Source organism: Salmo trutta, chromosome 20 (assembly GCF_901001165.1).
Source record: "Salmo trutta chromosome 20, fSalTru1.1, whole genome shotgun sequence".
Lineage (NCBI taxonomy): Eukaryota > Metazoa > Chordata > Actinopteri > Salmoniformes > Salmonidae > Salmo > Salmo trutta.
In genome coordinates, this window is record NC_042976.1 from 42,544,780 (window position 1) to 42,559,910 (window position 15,131).

Here is a 15,131-nt window from a genome sequence, read left to right on the forward strand (position 1 = left end):
CAACTTAACAAAGGAGCACAGTGGTTGCCGTAGGGATTTCTTCTAGTTATAAAATTCTATGCTTCGTAAACAACAGGTGTAAGTGAAATGCTTACTTGCGGGTCCTTTTCCAACAATGCAGAGTTAAAGATCTAGAAGTTGCCCTAATGCAGTTGAGTCTGCTTTTTTTTTACATTTGTAACAGAGCCGGTGTGTTTTCTAGGAGTCCATGTTGTGAAATGACCGAAATAGCCGCCTCAGTGGGTATCTGACGAACGTCTTGTTATTGTCCATAGGGCATTCCTTTGTCTCCAGTCCCGAATTTCCTTTGTTTTGCTGATTTTGGACCTAAAAACATCCCTTGTTCCTATTCTGAGATGCTGTGGGCAACCTTGCTTCCTGTGCTTCCTTAGAACTACAGGGAAAAAGAAGGAACGGTCGTGAAAAGGGATTCTTTTTGGAATAGAGTTTATGGTAGTGTTGGTTGATTGAGTAGCACAGTGATACCACAATGCTTAAGATAATAAGGTTTGCAGAGCACTGTTAGGTTCTTCATATCCATTACATCCAAGTTAGTCATTTTGCATGTACAGTACCTTCAGGGATTATTCACGCCCCTTGACATTTTCCACATTTTGTTGCGTTACAGCCTGAATTGAAAATGGATTAGACATATTTATTTTCAAACCCATCTGCACACAATACCCCATCATTTTGGTATTTTATTAGGATCCCCATTAGCTGTTGCAAAAGCAGCAGCTACTCTTCCTGGGGTTGACATGAAACATGACATAATACAAAACATTAATAGACAAGAACAGCTCAAGGACAGAACTACATCAAACATTTTTTATAGGCACACGTAGCCTACATATCAATACATACACACACGCTATCTAGGTCAAATAGGGGAGAGGCGTTGTGCCGTGAGATGTTGCTTTATCTGTTTTTTGAAACCAGGTTTGCTGTTCATTTGAGCAATTTGAGATGGAACGGAGTTCCATGCAATAATGGCTTTATATAATACTGTACGTTTTCTTGAATTTGTCCTGGATTTGGGGACTGTAAAAAGACCCCTGTTGGCATGTCTGGTGGGGTAGGTATGCGTGTCAGAGCTGTGTATAAGTAGACTGCAAACAATGAGATTTTCAACACATTGTTTCTTTATAAAAATAAGTGATGCAGTCAGTCTCTCCTCAACTCTTAGCCAAGAGAGACTGGCATGCATAGTATTTATATCAGCCCTCTGATTACAATGAAAAGCAAGACATGCCGCTCTGTTCTAAGCCAACTGCAGCTTAACTAGGTCTTTCCTTGCAGCACTCGACCACACGACTGGACAATAATCAAGAGAAGACAAAACTAGAGCCTGCAGGACTTGCTTTTTGGAGTGTGGTGTCAAAAAAAGCAGAGCATCTCTTTATTACATACCTCTCCCCATCTTCACAACCATGGAATCTATATGTATTGACCATGACCGTTTACAATCTAAGGTAACACCAAGTAATTTAGTCTCCTCAACTTGTTCAACAGCCACACCATTCCTTACCAGATTCAGCTGAGGTCTAGAACTTAGGGAAGGATATGTAAAAAATGCAATGCCCTTAGTTTTAGAGATGTTCAGGACCAGATTATTACTGGCCACCCATTCCAAAACAGACTGCAACTCTTTGTTAAGGGTTTCAGTGACCTTATAGCTGTGGTTGCTGATGCGTATATGGTTTAATCATCAGCATACATGGACACACATGCTTTGTTTAATGCCAGTGGCAGGTCATTGGTAAAAATAGAAAAGAGTAGAGGGCCTAGAGAGCTGCCCTGCGGTACACCACACTTTACATGTTTGACAATAGAGAAGCTTCCATTAAAGAAAACCCTTTGAGTTCTATTAGAGGTTGAAAAGCCATAAAACATACAGTTTAAGTCGGAAGTTTACCTATACCTTAGACAAATATATTTAAACTCAGTTTTTCACAATTCCTGACATTTAATCCAAGTAAAAAGTCCCTGTTTTAGGTCAGTTAGGATCACCACTTTACTTTAAGAATGTGAAATGCCAGAATAATAGTAGAGAGAATGATTTATTTCAGCTTTTATTTCTTTCATCACATTCCCAGTGGGTCAGAAGTTTACATACACTCAATTAGTTAGTATTTGGTAGAATGCCTTTAAATTGTTTAACTTGGGTCAAACGTTTCGGGTAGCCTTCCACAAGCTTCCCACAATAAGTTGGGTGAATTTTGGCCCATTCCTCCTGACAGAGCTGGTGTAACTGAGTCAGGTTTGTAGGCCTCCTTGCACTCACATGCTTTTTCAGTTCTGCCCACAAATGTTCTATAGGATTGAGGTCAGGGCCTTGGATGGCCACTCCAATACCTTGACTTTGTTGTCCTTAAGCCATTTTGCTACAATTTTGGAAGTATGCTTGGGGTCATTGTCCATTTGGTAGACCTATTTGCAACCAAGCTTTAACTTCCTGACTTATGTCTTGAGATGTTGCTTCAATATATCCACAATTTTCCATCCTCATGATGCCATTTATTGTGTGAAGTGCACCAATCCCTCCTGCAGCAAAGCACCCCCACAACATGATGCTGCCAACCCTGTGCTTCAAGGTTGGGATGGTGTTCTTCGGCTTACAAGCCTTCCCCTTTTTCCTCCAAACATAACGGTGGTCATTATTGCCACACAGTTCTATTTTTGTTTCATCAGACCAGAGGACATTTCTCCAAAAAGTACGATCTTTGTCCCCATGTGCAGTTGCAAACCATAGTCTGGCTTTTTTATGGCGGTGTTGGAGCAGTGGCTTCTTCATTGTTAAGCGGCGTTTCAGGTTATGTCAATATAGGACTCGTTTTACTGTGGATATAGATACTTTTGTACCCGTTTCCTCCAGCATCTTCACAAGGTCACTTTTCGCACCAAAGCACGTTCATCTCTAGGAGACAGAACGCGTCTCCTTCCTGAGCGGTATGACGGCTGCGCGGTCCCATGGTGTTTATACTTGCGTGCTATTGTTTGTACAGATGGACGTGGTACCTTTAGGCATTTGGAAATTGTTCCCAAGGATGAACCAGACTTGTGGAGGTCTACAATTGTTTTCTGAGGTCTTGGCTGATTTCTTTTGATTTTCCCATAATGTCAAGCAAAGAGGCACTGAGTTAGAAGCTAGGCCTTCAAATACATCCACAGGTACACCTCCAATTGACTCAAATGATGTCAATTAGCCTATCAGAAGCTTCTGAAGCCATGACATCATTTTCTGGAATTTTCCAAGCTGTTTAAAGGCACAGTGAACTTAGTGTATGTAAACTTCTAACTAACTGGAATTGTGATACAGTGAATTGTAAGTTAAATAATCTGTCTGTAAACAATTGTTGGAAAAATGACTTGTGTCATGCACAAAGTAGATGTCCTAACCGACTTGCCAAAGCTATAGTTTGTTAACAAGAAATTTGTGGAGTGGTTGAAAAACGAGTTTTAATGACTCCAACCTAAGTGATGTAAACTTCCAACTTCAACTGTATATTTTTTCAACAACAGGTTATGGTCAATAGTATCAAAGGCTCCACTGAAATCTAACTGTACAGCTCCCACAATCTTCTTATTATCAATTTCTTTCAAACTATCATCAGTAATTTATGTCAGTGCAGTACATATTGAGTTATCTTCTCTATAAGCATGCTGAAAGTCTGTTAATTTGTTTACAGAGAAATAGCATTGTATTTGGTCAAACACCATTTTTCCAACAATTTAGTAAGAGCAGGCAGCAAGCTGATAGGTCTGCTGTTAGAACCAGTAAAGGCTGCTTCACCACTCTTGGGTAGTGGAATGATTTTGGCTTCCCTCCAGGCCTGAGGACAAAGACTATTCTCTAGGCTCAGATTAAAGATATGACAGATAGGAGTGGCTATAGATCCAGCTACCATGCTCAGTAGCTTTCCATCTGTTGTCAATGCCAGGAGGTTTGTCATTATTGATCGATAACAATAATTATTCCACCTGTCCCACACTGACTTTAGAAAATTCAAACTTGCAATACTTTTACTTCATTTTTATTTTTTTTATGCATGAATGCGATGGCTCGCTGTTGTCGGCATTTCCTGCCTAAGTTTGCCCACTTTGCCAATGAAGTAATCATTAAAATAATTGGCAACATCAAATGGTTTTGTGATCAATAAGCCATCTGATTCGATGAAAGATGGAGTTCAATTTGTCTTTCTGCCCGTCATTTTCCATCATTCTTTATATCATTGATCTTAGCTTCATAATACAGTTTCTTGTTCTTTTTGTTGAGTTTAGTCACATCATTTCTCAATTTGCAGTAAGTCAGCCAGTCATATTAGCCACTCCTTTTGCCCCATCTCTTTCAACCATACAGTTTTTCAAATCCTCATCAATCAATGGAGCCTTAACAGTTCTAACAGTCAGTTTCTAACCTCTCTAGGGTAGGTGGGATGAAATCGTCCCACCTACGCAACAGCCAGTGTAATCCCGTGGCGCGATATTCAAATACCTTAGAAATGCTATTACTTCAATTTCTCAAACATATTACTATTTTACACCATTTTAAAGACAAGACTCTCGTTAATCTAACCACACTGTCCGATTTCAAAAAGGCTTTACAACGAAAGCAAAACATTAGATTATGTCAGCAGAGTACCCAGCCAGAAATAATCAGACACCCATTTTTCAAGCTAGCATATAATGTCACATAAACCCAAACCACAGCTAAATGCAGCACTAACCTTTGATGATCTTCATCAGATGACAATCCTAGGACATTATGTTATACAATACATGCATGTTTTGTTCAATCAAGTTCATATTTATATCAAAAAACAGCTTTTTACATTAGCATGTGACGTTCAGAACTAGCATACCCACCGCAAACTTCCGGTGAATTTACTAAATTACTCACGATAAACGTTCACAAAAAAACATAACAATTATTTTAAGAATTATAGATACAGAACTCCTTTATGCACTCGCTATGTCCAATTTTAAAATAGCTTTTTGGTGAAAGCACATTTTGCAATATTCTGAGTAGATAGCCCAGCCATCACGGGCTAGCTATTTAGACACCCACCAAGTTTAGCCCTCACCAAAGTCAGATTTACTATAAGAAAAATGTTATTACCTTTGCTGTTCTTCGTCAGAATGCACTCCCAGGACTTCTACTTCAATAACAAATGTTGGTTTGGTTCAAAATAATCCATAGTTATGTTCAAATATCCTCTGTTTTGTTCGTGCGTTCAAGACACTATCCGAAGGGTAAATAAGGGTGATGCGCCCGACGTGTTTCGTGACAAAACATTTCTAAATATTCCATTACCGTACTTCGAAGCATGTCAACCACTGTTTAACCTGTTAGGGATAGGGGGCAGTATTTACACGGCCAGATGAAAAACGTACCTGATTTAATCTGGTTATTACTACTGCCCAGAAACTATAATATGCATATAATTATTGGCTTTGGATAGAAAACACCCTATCGCTTTTTTACGAGAAAAATGGCATAAAAATTTATTTTAACAGGTGCATGTTTATCAATAATAATAAATTCATCAGGTGCTGCATCTGAATGCTCCTTATTAATCACATCAGACCAATAAATACTTTTAACATCATCCACATAAGAGTCACAGCAAAATCTTTTGTATGATCTCTTATACACTATTTTAGGCCCAGCTTTTGGAACTTTGGCTTTCCTGGATGTAGCCACTATATTGTGATCACTGCATCCAAAGTTCTACAGTATTAGTATAAATGTGGATGATCTTGTTCCTGTTGTGTTTGTAAACACCCTGGTAGGTTAATAACCTGAACCAGATTACAGGCACTGTTTACAGTGAGAAGCTTCCTCTTGAGCGGACAGCTTGATGAAAACCAGTCAATATTCAGGTCCCCAAGAAAGTAGACCTCTGTTTACATCACATACACTATCAAGCATTTCACACATATTATTTAGATACTGTTAGTACTTGGTGGCCTATAGCAACACCCCAAACGAAAAGGCTTTAGATGTGCCAAGTGAACCTGCAACCACAACACTTCAATAACACTTGCCATAAGATCTTCTATAGGCATTACAGGGATATGGCTCTGAATATATATATATATATATATATATCTCTATCTCTATCTATCTGTCTATAAGCATTTGTACAACTGACTTTCCCTTTGTCTCTTTTATAGATGTTATATCCTTGTATTGCTAATACTGTATCATCAAAGTGAGTCTCAGAAATTGCTAATATATTAATGTTATCTGATTTCATGAACCTTATTTCTAAGGCTGCATATATTAATATGGGCTATTTTCAGCCCTTTCCTAGGTAGCTTATCAGAGATAGACATAATATGGAAAAGAGCACACAAAGCAAGAGAAAACAATATACGTTCAGCAGTCCATTAATCAACTGGTGTGTGTGTGCGCTCTACAGGGTTGAAGCTACGAACCCATAGGCTTGGCTCGCTCATCCCTTCCAGGCTTCTGGGAGGGAGGGTGGACAATGAGCCTGTCATAGCGGATGTAAGCAATATCCACCCCAAAGTGAGAACATGTTTTTAGAAAATGTTGCCCATTTATTGAAAATGAAATACAGAAATATCTAATTTATATACAGTGCATTGGAAAGTTTTCAGACCCTTTCACTTTTTCCACATTTTGTTACGTTTACAGCCTTAATCTAAAATAGATTTTTTTTAAATCCCTCATCAATATACACGTATTACCCGATAATGACAAAGAAAAAAACAGGTTTTTAGAAATGTTTGCAAAAAACAAAAGTATTCATACCCTTCACTCAATACTTAGTAGAAGCACCTTTGGCAGCGATTGCAGCTTCCAGTCCTCTTGGGTATGACGCTATGCGCTTGGCACACCTGTATTTAGGGAGTTTCTCTGCAGATCCTCTCAGCCTCTGTCAGGTTGGATGGGGAGCGTCGCTGCACTGCTATTTTCAGATTTCTCCAGAGATGTTCGATCGGGTTCGAGTCCGGGCTCTGGCTGGGCCACTCAAGGCCATTGAGACTTGTCCCAAATCCACTCCTGCGTTGTCTTGGCTGTGTGTTTAGTGTCGTTGTCTGAAGTCCTGAGCGCTCTGGAGCAGATTTTAATCAAGGATCTCTGTACTTTGTGCCGTTCATTTTTCCCTCGATCCTGACGAGTCTCCCAGTCCCTGCTGGAGAAAAACATCTCCACGGCATGATGCTGCCACCACCATAGGGATGGTGCCAAGTTTCCTCCAGACGTGACGCTTGGCATTCAGGCCAAAGCATTCAATCTTGGTTTCATCAGACCAGAGAATCTTGTTCCTCATGGGGCCTTGTTCCTTTAGGGGCCTTTTGGCAAACTCCAAGTGGGCTGTCATGTGCCTTTTACTGAGGAGTGGATTCCATCTGGCTACTCTACCATAAAAGCCTGATTGGTGGAGTGCTGCAGAGATGGTTGTCCTTCTGGAAGGTTCTCCCATCTCCACAGAGGAACGCTGGAGCTCTGTCACAGTGACCATCAGGTTCTTGGTTACCTCCCTTCATGGTTACCACCACTGTGTTCTTGGGGATCTTTCAATGCTGCAGACATTTTGGTACCCTTCCCCAGATCTGTGCCTCGACACAATCTTGTCTTGGAGCTCTCCGCCGGTTCCTTCGACCTCATGGCTTGGTTTTTACTTCCGGCGCAGACAAAGATGGCCGCCTCGCTTCGTGTTCCTAGGAAACTATGCAGTATTTTGCTTTTTTATGTGTTATTTCTTAAAATTGTTACCCCAGGTAATCTTAGGTTTTACTACATACAGTCGGGAGGAACTATTGGATATAAGAGCAACGTCAACTCACCAACATTACGACCAGGAATACGACTTTCCCGAAGCGGATCCTCTGTTTGGCCCACCACCCAGGACAATGTATCGGATCCCAGCCGGCGAGCCAAAACAACAGCGCCGCAGAAGGGGCAGACGGAGCGGTCTTCTGGTCAGGCTCCGTAGACGGGCACATCGCGCACCGCTCCCGAGCATACTACTCGCCAATGTCCAGTCTCTTGACAAGGTAGACGAAATCCGAGCAAGGGTAGAATTCCAGAGAGACATTCGAGACTGTAACGTTCTTTGTTTCACGGAAACACGGCTCACTCGAGACATGCTATCTGAGTCGGTACAGCCACCTGGTTTCTTCATGCATTGCGCCGACAGAAACAAGCATCGCTCTGGTAAGAAGGGTGGGGGTGTATGCCTTATGATTAACGAGACGTGGTGTGATCATAACAACATACAGGAACTCAAGTCATTTTGTTCACCTGACTTAGAATTCCTCACTATCAAATGCTGACCGCATTATCTACCAAGAGAATTCTCTTCGATTATAATCACAGCCGTGTATATCCCCCCCAAGCAGACACATCGACGGCCCTGAAAGAACTTCATTGGACTCTATGTAAACTGGAAACCACATATCCCGAGGCTGCATTTATTGTAGCCGGGGATTTTAACATGGCTAATCTGAAAACAAGGCTCCCCAAATTCTGTCAGCATATCGGTTGTGCTACCAGGGCAGGTAAAACCCTGGATCATTGTTATTCTAAATTCCGTGACGCATATAAGGCCCTCCCCCGCCCTCCCTTTGGAAAAGCTGACCACGACTCCATTTTCTTGCTCCCAGCCTATAGACAGAAGCTAAAACAGGAAGCTCCCGCCCTCAGGTCTGTTCAACGCTGGTCCGACCAATTGGATTCCACGCTTCAAGATTGCTTCGATCACGTGGACTGGGATATGTTCCGCATTGCTGCGAACAACAACATTGACGAATACGCTGACTCAGTGTGCGAGTTCATTAAAAAGTGCATCGGTGATGTTGTACCAGCAGCGTCTATTAAAACATTCCCCAACCAGAAACCGTGGATTGATGGCAGCATTCGCACTGCTTTTAATCAGGGCAAAGTGACCGGAAACATGACCGAATATAAACGGTGTAGCTATTCCCTCCGCAAGGCAATCAAACAAGCTAAGCGTCAGTACAGAGACAAAGTGGAGTCGCAATTCAACGGCTCAGACACGAGAGGTATGTGGCAGGGTCTACAGGAGTGATGGTTGCTGATAATTGACCCTTGTACGCCTATGTAGATATTCCATTAAAAATCTGCCGTTTCCAGCTACAGTAGTCCTTTACAACATTAATAATGTCTACACTGTATTTCTGATAAATTTGATGTGATTTTAATGGACAAAAAATAAAGAAATTGGCTTTTCTTTCAAAAACAGAGACATTTCTAAGTGACCCCAAACTTTTGAACGGTAGTGTATGTCTGTTTTTTTTCTCACCACAATAAGGAAGTAAGCAAGATCAATGATAAGGTGGTGTTGTCGTGTCACCAGTGCATGTCATTAATGATCATGTAACTCGGACATTCTCGTCATATTTTCAGGGAAGAATTATCCTAACCCTAATAATGTATGAATATTTAATCCAGATTTTTTTGTTGTTGTTAGTGACAGTTGGTGAGAGTTAGTTACAGCTATTTAGAATAAGTTTGAGTTAAATGAAGACCACCAAAGCGAGGCGTCCTGTCTCTGTTTGTATGGTAGGTTGCTCGCCATGTTCTGTTCAATAAGACACACATTAACTCTCGTTTGTTTCAGGGATCAACTCATTTGCCTGTCCACTGCATACTACTGGCTAAGACTTTCCTCAGAGAAGAGTTGGCCTTGTTTTTCCATTGCAGCATGCAAAACTAAGAGCCGTAGTACGGTTGCAGCTATACAATATGGAAATATGCACAGCAAGAAGAAAATACTCCAGTGTGAAATGGGTAATGTAGAGATGAGGTCTTTATTAAGGGCAGATTTTCCGGAGGAGGGGGTTCAGGTGCCTAAGTGTTGATATTTATTTACAGTGTTCAATAGTGATAGCCGGCAAAGATATCCACAAGACAAACGGGTAGACGACAGACTTACTTCTCACACAAAATAAACTGCAATAAGCCTGAAACAGGCTTACCCGGTAGCTTCCATAGCTATTACAGGTTGGGGGTGTGCTTGGCTCAAGCAGCCTCCCCACTTGATTTCTAAAGCAGAACTGAATTGCTCTCCAAAAAGAGCCCATATACAGTTTAAGGAAGTACACTTCCTGGAACATACCAATATGCATGTCAACATCAAACAAATCTGACTAATACAAATGTAACTGGCTTTCTCATAATTACCACATGGCATATATTCTGTCTAAAACCGAATTGACCACTTCCATGTACACTTTAAATTAAGCACACGTTAAAACAACGTGAATGGAACTGGCCAATGGCAGAAACCCAGTAACGTACTGTATAGCGGTGCACGAACGCGTGCGCACCCCTGACTCACAACCCAAATGACAGGGACAGACACATGGAGCTCTGACAACGCAGGAAGTAGGAACAAAGGAAAGCATTAACAGAATAAAATAAACAGAGTTTCTAGCTTGTGGCTGTTACGATTATTCTGCGCACTGAAACCTTTCACTGTTGAGTAGGCTAGAGACAGGTAATGTACCACATTGTGTGGAACTTCATCTACATACATACAATGTTCCTACTGAACTGGTCATGAACTATAAACTGGAGCTTACTGCAAAGGTGCAAAACAACAATATAGTCATGTGCAGTATAATGTTTCTAGAAAGAAATGGAAAAATGCATAAGGGAAATAGAAAACGCTTTCTAAATATAATGGTAGATTAGACAGTGTGTGTGTGTTCATCACACACACAACTCACCTTATGAAAAGGCAATGCCGGCAAAAGAAATGCCATAGGGGCACAGTCATGTTCCACATTTCAGAAACTGGTCATTCACTGGGTAGCAAAATAGAAGGGCCATGGGTGCCTGACTTTGTCTGAATGTGAGGGTGCAAAAGCTTTTTTTTTGGGGGGGGGGGGGGGGGGGTTGAAGTGCTGTCACCATTATTAAATTGTTTTATGAACTTCTCTCAGCAGCATACATATTTTATGCAAAGAGGGTAGAAATGTCTTATTTGGTCAATATTACTTGCCAAGCAGACAGACCCAGCGCCAGGATAAAGTGACTAAGAGGACAGTTGAAATCACATAAAAAAGTGGGGTTCTTGCATTGGAATTAAATTGAATTCTGCTTATATCATGCTATACCACAATTATCATAAAGTTCAAATGCTGAGATTGCGAGAGCATCGAGTGCTTTTGAAGTGACAGGTTGGTGTGACATCTGTAGCCCATCAACACTGTATCAGCACAATGGACAGAGCCCTACACACTAAAAGCAAGGCCTATTTGGCAATGAAAATATAGGCTGGCAAAATAAGTAATTTTGTCATTCCATTAACCCCTAGGTTTTTGCTGAAAATGACGCCACTGGCTATAACACCAAGATTTTGATCAAAACCAACCAGCTTAATTGTTTCTTACCTTTTTCAGAATAGTTGCAGCTTTCTTGATGCTCTGTTGAACTTCATGAGTAATCGATCATTACATTCTCACCAAAATCTTCTTGTAAGATCGCCCTGAAATGCCAGTTGGATTAGTTGTGCTTTCCTTGGGTGTAGCATGATTCGTCTGTGCTGACTGAACACGTTTGTCAAAGTGGAAAATGAGTTCTTGCCAGCTGCCTATCATTAACAAGTATTGACTCCTCAGTTCCCATAGCACTTCAAACTTGTTTTTCTTTCCACAGTGCAGTGCATTTCAAATGCTACTTGCTTGATGCGTGCCTAGCAAATCCATTGGTTCTGTCAATAGCATGCTTCCAGTTAAAATAGCCACCTTGGGTGAAGGCCTTGTCTGCATTAGGATTTTAGGCTAACCTGGGCTGGCCCCTCTGTTCTAAAATCATCAGGAACAGTCGGAGGTGGAGGGGGCTGTGGAGCCATTATCCTGGCAGCGCTTGTGAAAGGGGTGTGTGTTCTGCACGCGTAGTTAGCTGGAGCTCGGCAACGTCATCGTTGCTGGGCTTGGCGGCGACCTCAGTGCTTTGATTTTAATATCCATCGTGGCAGTGGCAGATTAGCTAGTTAGAGCTATATAGGCTAATAACACTAATGCCTTTTGCAGCTAGCAGAGAAGGTAACTAAACTCTAGTGGTGGGGCGTGAGGCAGAGTTGAGTGAAGCAGCTTCAACTGTAAATTGAAGCAGCTTCATACTTATAAATCAAAATCAATTATGACAGGCTGAGACGTTTCACATTATTCATGTAGCCTACCACAGATGAGCAGTGTTCTTTTCAGCTTTTTATGGAAACCCAAGGGAGTCATAGCCTACCTAACCGCCCAGTGGCTTTCAATAGCCCCCCTACACACAGACACACGCTGTCCGTGGTGCTGATACAGCGCAGTGGCGATACAGATTTCGTGGCAACCTGTCACTCAATCATTGCAACTTTTGGGCTATTTTTATATAGGGACATAAAACTAAAACTGAGGTGGCACAAGTTTCAATTGAGGAGGCTATGTCCCCTTTTGCCCCCTCATGGATCCGGGCCTGCAGGCAGAGCTGTTTTATCAAAACACAAATATCCTGGTGCATTCAGACACAGCCAGTGGTGTAAAGTACTTAAGTAAAAATACTTTAAAGTACTACACTGAAGAAAAATATAAACTCAACATGTAAAGTGTTGGTCCCATGTTTCATGAGTTGAAATATAAGATCCTAGAAATGTTCCATACGCATAAAAAGCTTATTTCTTTCCAATTTTGTGCACAAATTGGTTTACATCCCTGTTAGTGATCATTTCTACTTTGCCAAATTATCCATCCACCTGACAGTTGTGGCATATCAAGAAGCTGATTAAACAGCATGATTATTACACAGGTGCACCTTATAAAAGGCCTCTCTAAAATGTGCAGTTTTGTCACACAACACAATGCCACAGATGTCTCAAGTTGAGGGAGCATTCAATTGGCATGCTGACTGTAGGAATGTCCACCAGAGCTGTTGCCAGAGAACTGAATGAAAATTTCTCTACCATAAGCCGCCTCCATCATTTTAGAGAATTTGGCAGTACGTTCAACCGGCCTCACTACCTCAGACAACGTGTAATGGTGTTGTGTGGGCGAGCGGTTTGCTGATGTCAACGTTGTGAACAGAGAGCCCCATGGTGGTGGTGGGCTTATGGTAGGGGCAGGCATAACGAACGGAAAACAAACACGAATGCATTTTATCGATGGCAATTTGAATGCACAGAGATACCATGACAAGATCCTAAGGCCCATTGTCGTGCCATTCATCCGCTGCCATCACCTTATGTAATGCCCGGCCCCATATCGCAAGTAACTGTACACAATTCCTGAAAGTTGAAAATGTACCAGTTCTTCCATGGCCTGCATAATCACCAGACATGTCACCCATTGAGCCTGTTTAGGATGCTCTGGTTTGAAGTGTATGACAGCGTGTTCCAGTGGAGTGGGACAACATTCCACAGGCCACAATCAATAGCCTGATCAACTCTATGCAAATGTTATATTTTTGTTCAGTATAATTAAGTTGTTTTTTGGGGTATCTGTACTTTACTATTTACATTTCACTATTTACATTTCAGACAAATTTTACTTCATTAAGAATGTACTTTTTACTCCATACATTTTCCCTGTCACCCAAAAGTACTCATTACATTTTGAATGCTTAGCAGGACAGGAAAATGGTCCTGCTAAACACAAATGCTTCATTTGTAAATGATGTCTGAGTGTTGGCGTGTGCTCCTGGCTATCCGTACATTTTAAAAACATGAAAAGTGTGCCGTCTGGTTGGCTTAATAAGCTATTTGAAATGATTTATACTTTTACTATAGTATATTTAAAACCAGGTACTTTTAGACTTTTACTCCAGTAGTATTTTAATGGGCGACTTTCAGTTTTACTTGAGTAATTTTCTATTTTGGTATCTTTACTTTTACTCAAGTAAAAGTCAATTGGGTTCTTTTTCCACCGCTGGACACAGTTGAACAGCAAAGCCGGCCATTGTGCGCTCGTATATGGGGCTCAGCCAGGACTGTTACTTTTGCAACTAAACATAAACATTTTAACAATGTGATTTAACCGATTGAAGTTGGGAAAATAGATTGCAAAAATGCAGAAGGGTGACATGCCTGTAAACAGTTTAGGGAGCATTTTTTCCACACAGATTTAATCATGTAATATTAGGCCTACAGATTATTTCTCACTATCTACTTGTGAGTCTGCGAGACACTCATTGACAGACCGCGAGCTAACAGACATGCAGTTTTCTTCCAATGTGCAACCTTTGGTAGTATAGGCTGATGGAAGGCTACTTAGAGTCAGAGTCGGCGGTACAGTTATTCCACATTACTAACCTAAATGATAGTAAAAAGAAGGAATAAAAAATATTCCAAAACATGCATCCTGTTTGCAAATCAACACAACACATCACTGTGTACCACTCTTAATATTTTGAAGCATGGTGGTGGCTGCATCATGTTATGCGTATGCTTGTTATCAGCAAGGATTAGGGAGTTTTTTAGGATCCAAATAAATTGAATACCGCTAAGCACACTAGTTCAGTCTGCTTTCCAACAGACACTTGGAGACAATTCACATTTTAGCTGGACAATAACCTTGGTCAGGGAGGTGACCAAGAACCCAATGGTCACTGTGACAGAGCTCCAGAGTTCCTCTGTGGATATGGGAGAACCTTCCAGAAGGACAGCCATCTCAGCAGCACTCCACCAATCAGGCCTTTATGGTAGTGGCCAGCTGGAAGCCACTCATCAGTAAAAGGTGCATGACAGCCCGCTTGGAGTTTCCTAAAAGGCACCTAAAGGACTCTGACATTGAGAAACAAGATTCTCTGGTCTGATGAAACCAAGATTGAACTCTTTGGCCTGAATGCCAAGCGTCACATCTGGAGGAAACAAGGCACTGCTCATCACCTGACCAGTACCATCCCTACGGTGAAGCATGGTGGTGTCAGCATCGTGCTGTGGTGATGTTTTTCAGTGGCAGGAACTGGGAGACTAGTCAAGATCAAGGGAAAGATGAACAGAGCAAAGTACAAAGATCCTTGATGAAAACCTGCTCCAGAGCAATCAGGACCTCAGACTGGGTACGAAGGTTTACCTTCCAACAGGACAACGACCCTAAGCACACAGCCAAGACAACGCAGGAGTGGCTTCGGGACAAGTCTCTGAATCTCT

The 15,131-nt window shown here is 41.5% G+C and overlaps 1 protein-coding gene across 2 annotated transcripts in view; it reads left to right on the top strand.

The window, feature by feature from the left end:
• LOC115156096 (kalirin) overlaps window positions 1–15,131 on the top strand; it is a 288,273-nt gene that overhangs the window by 219,886 nt on the left and 53,256 nt on the right. The gene's annotated exons all lie outside the window — the stretch shown is intronic.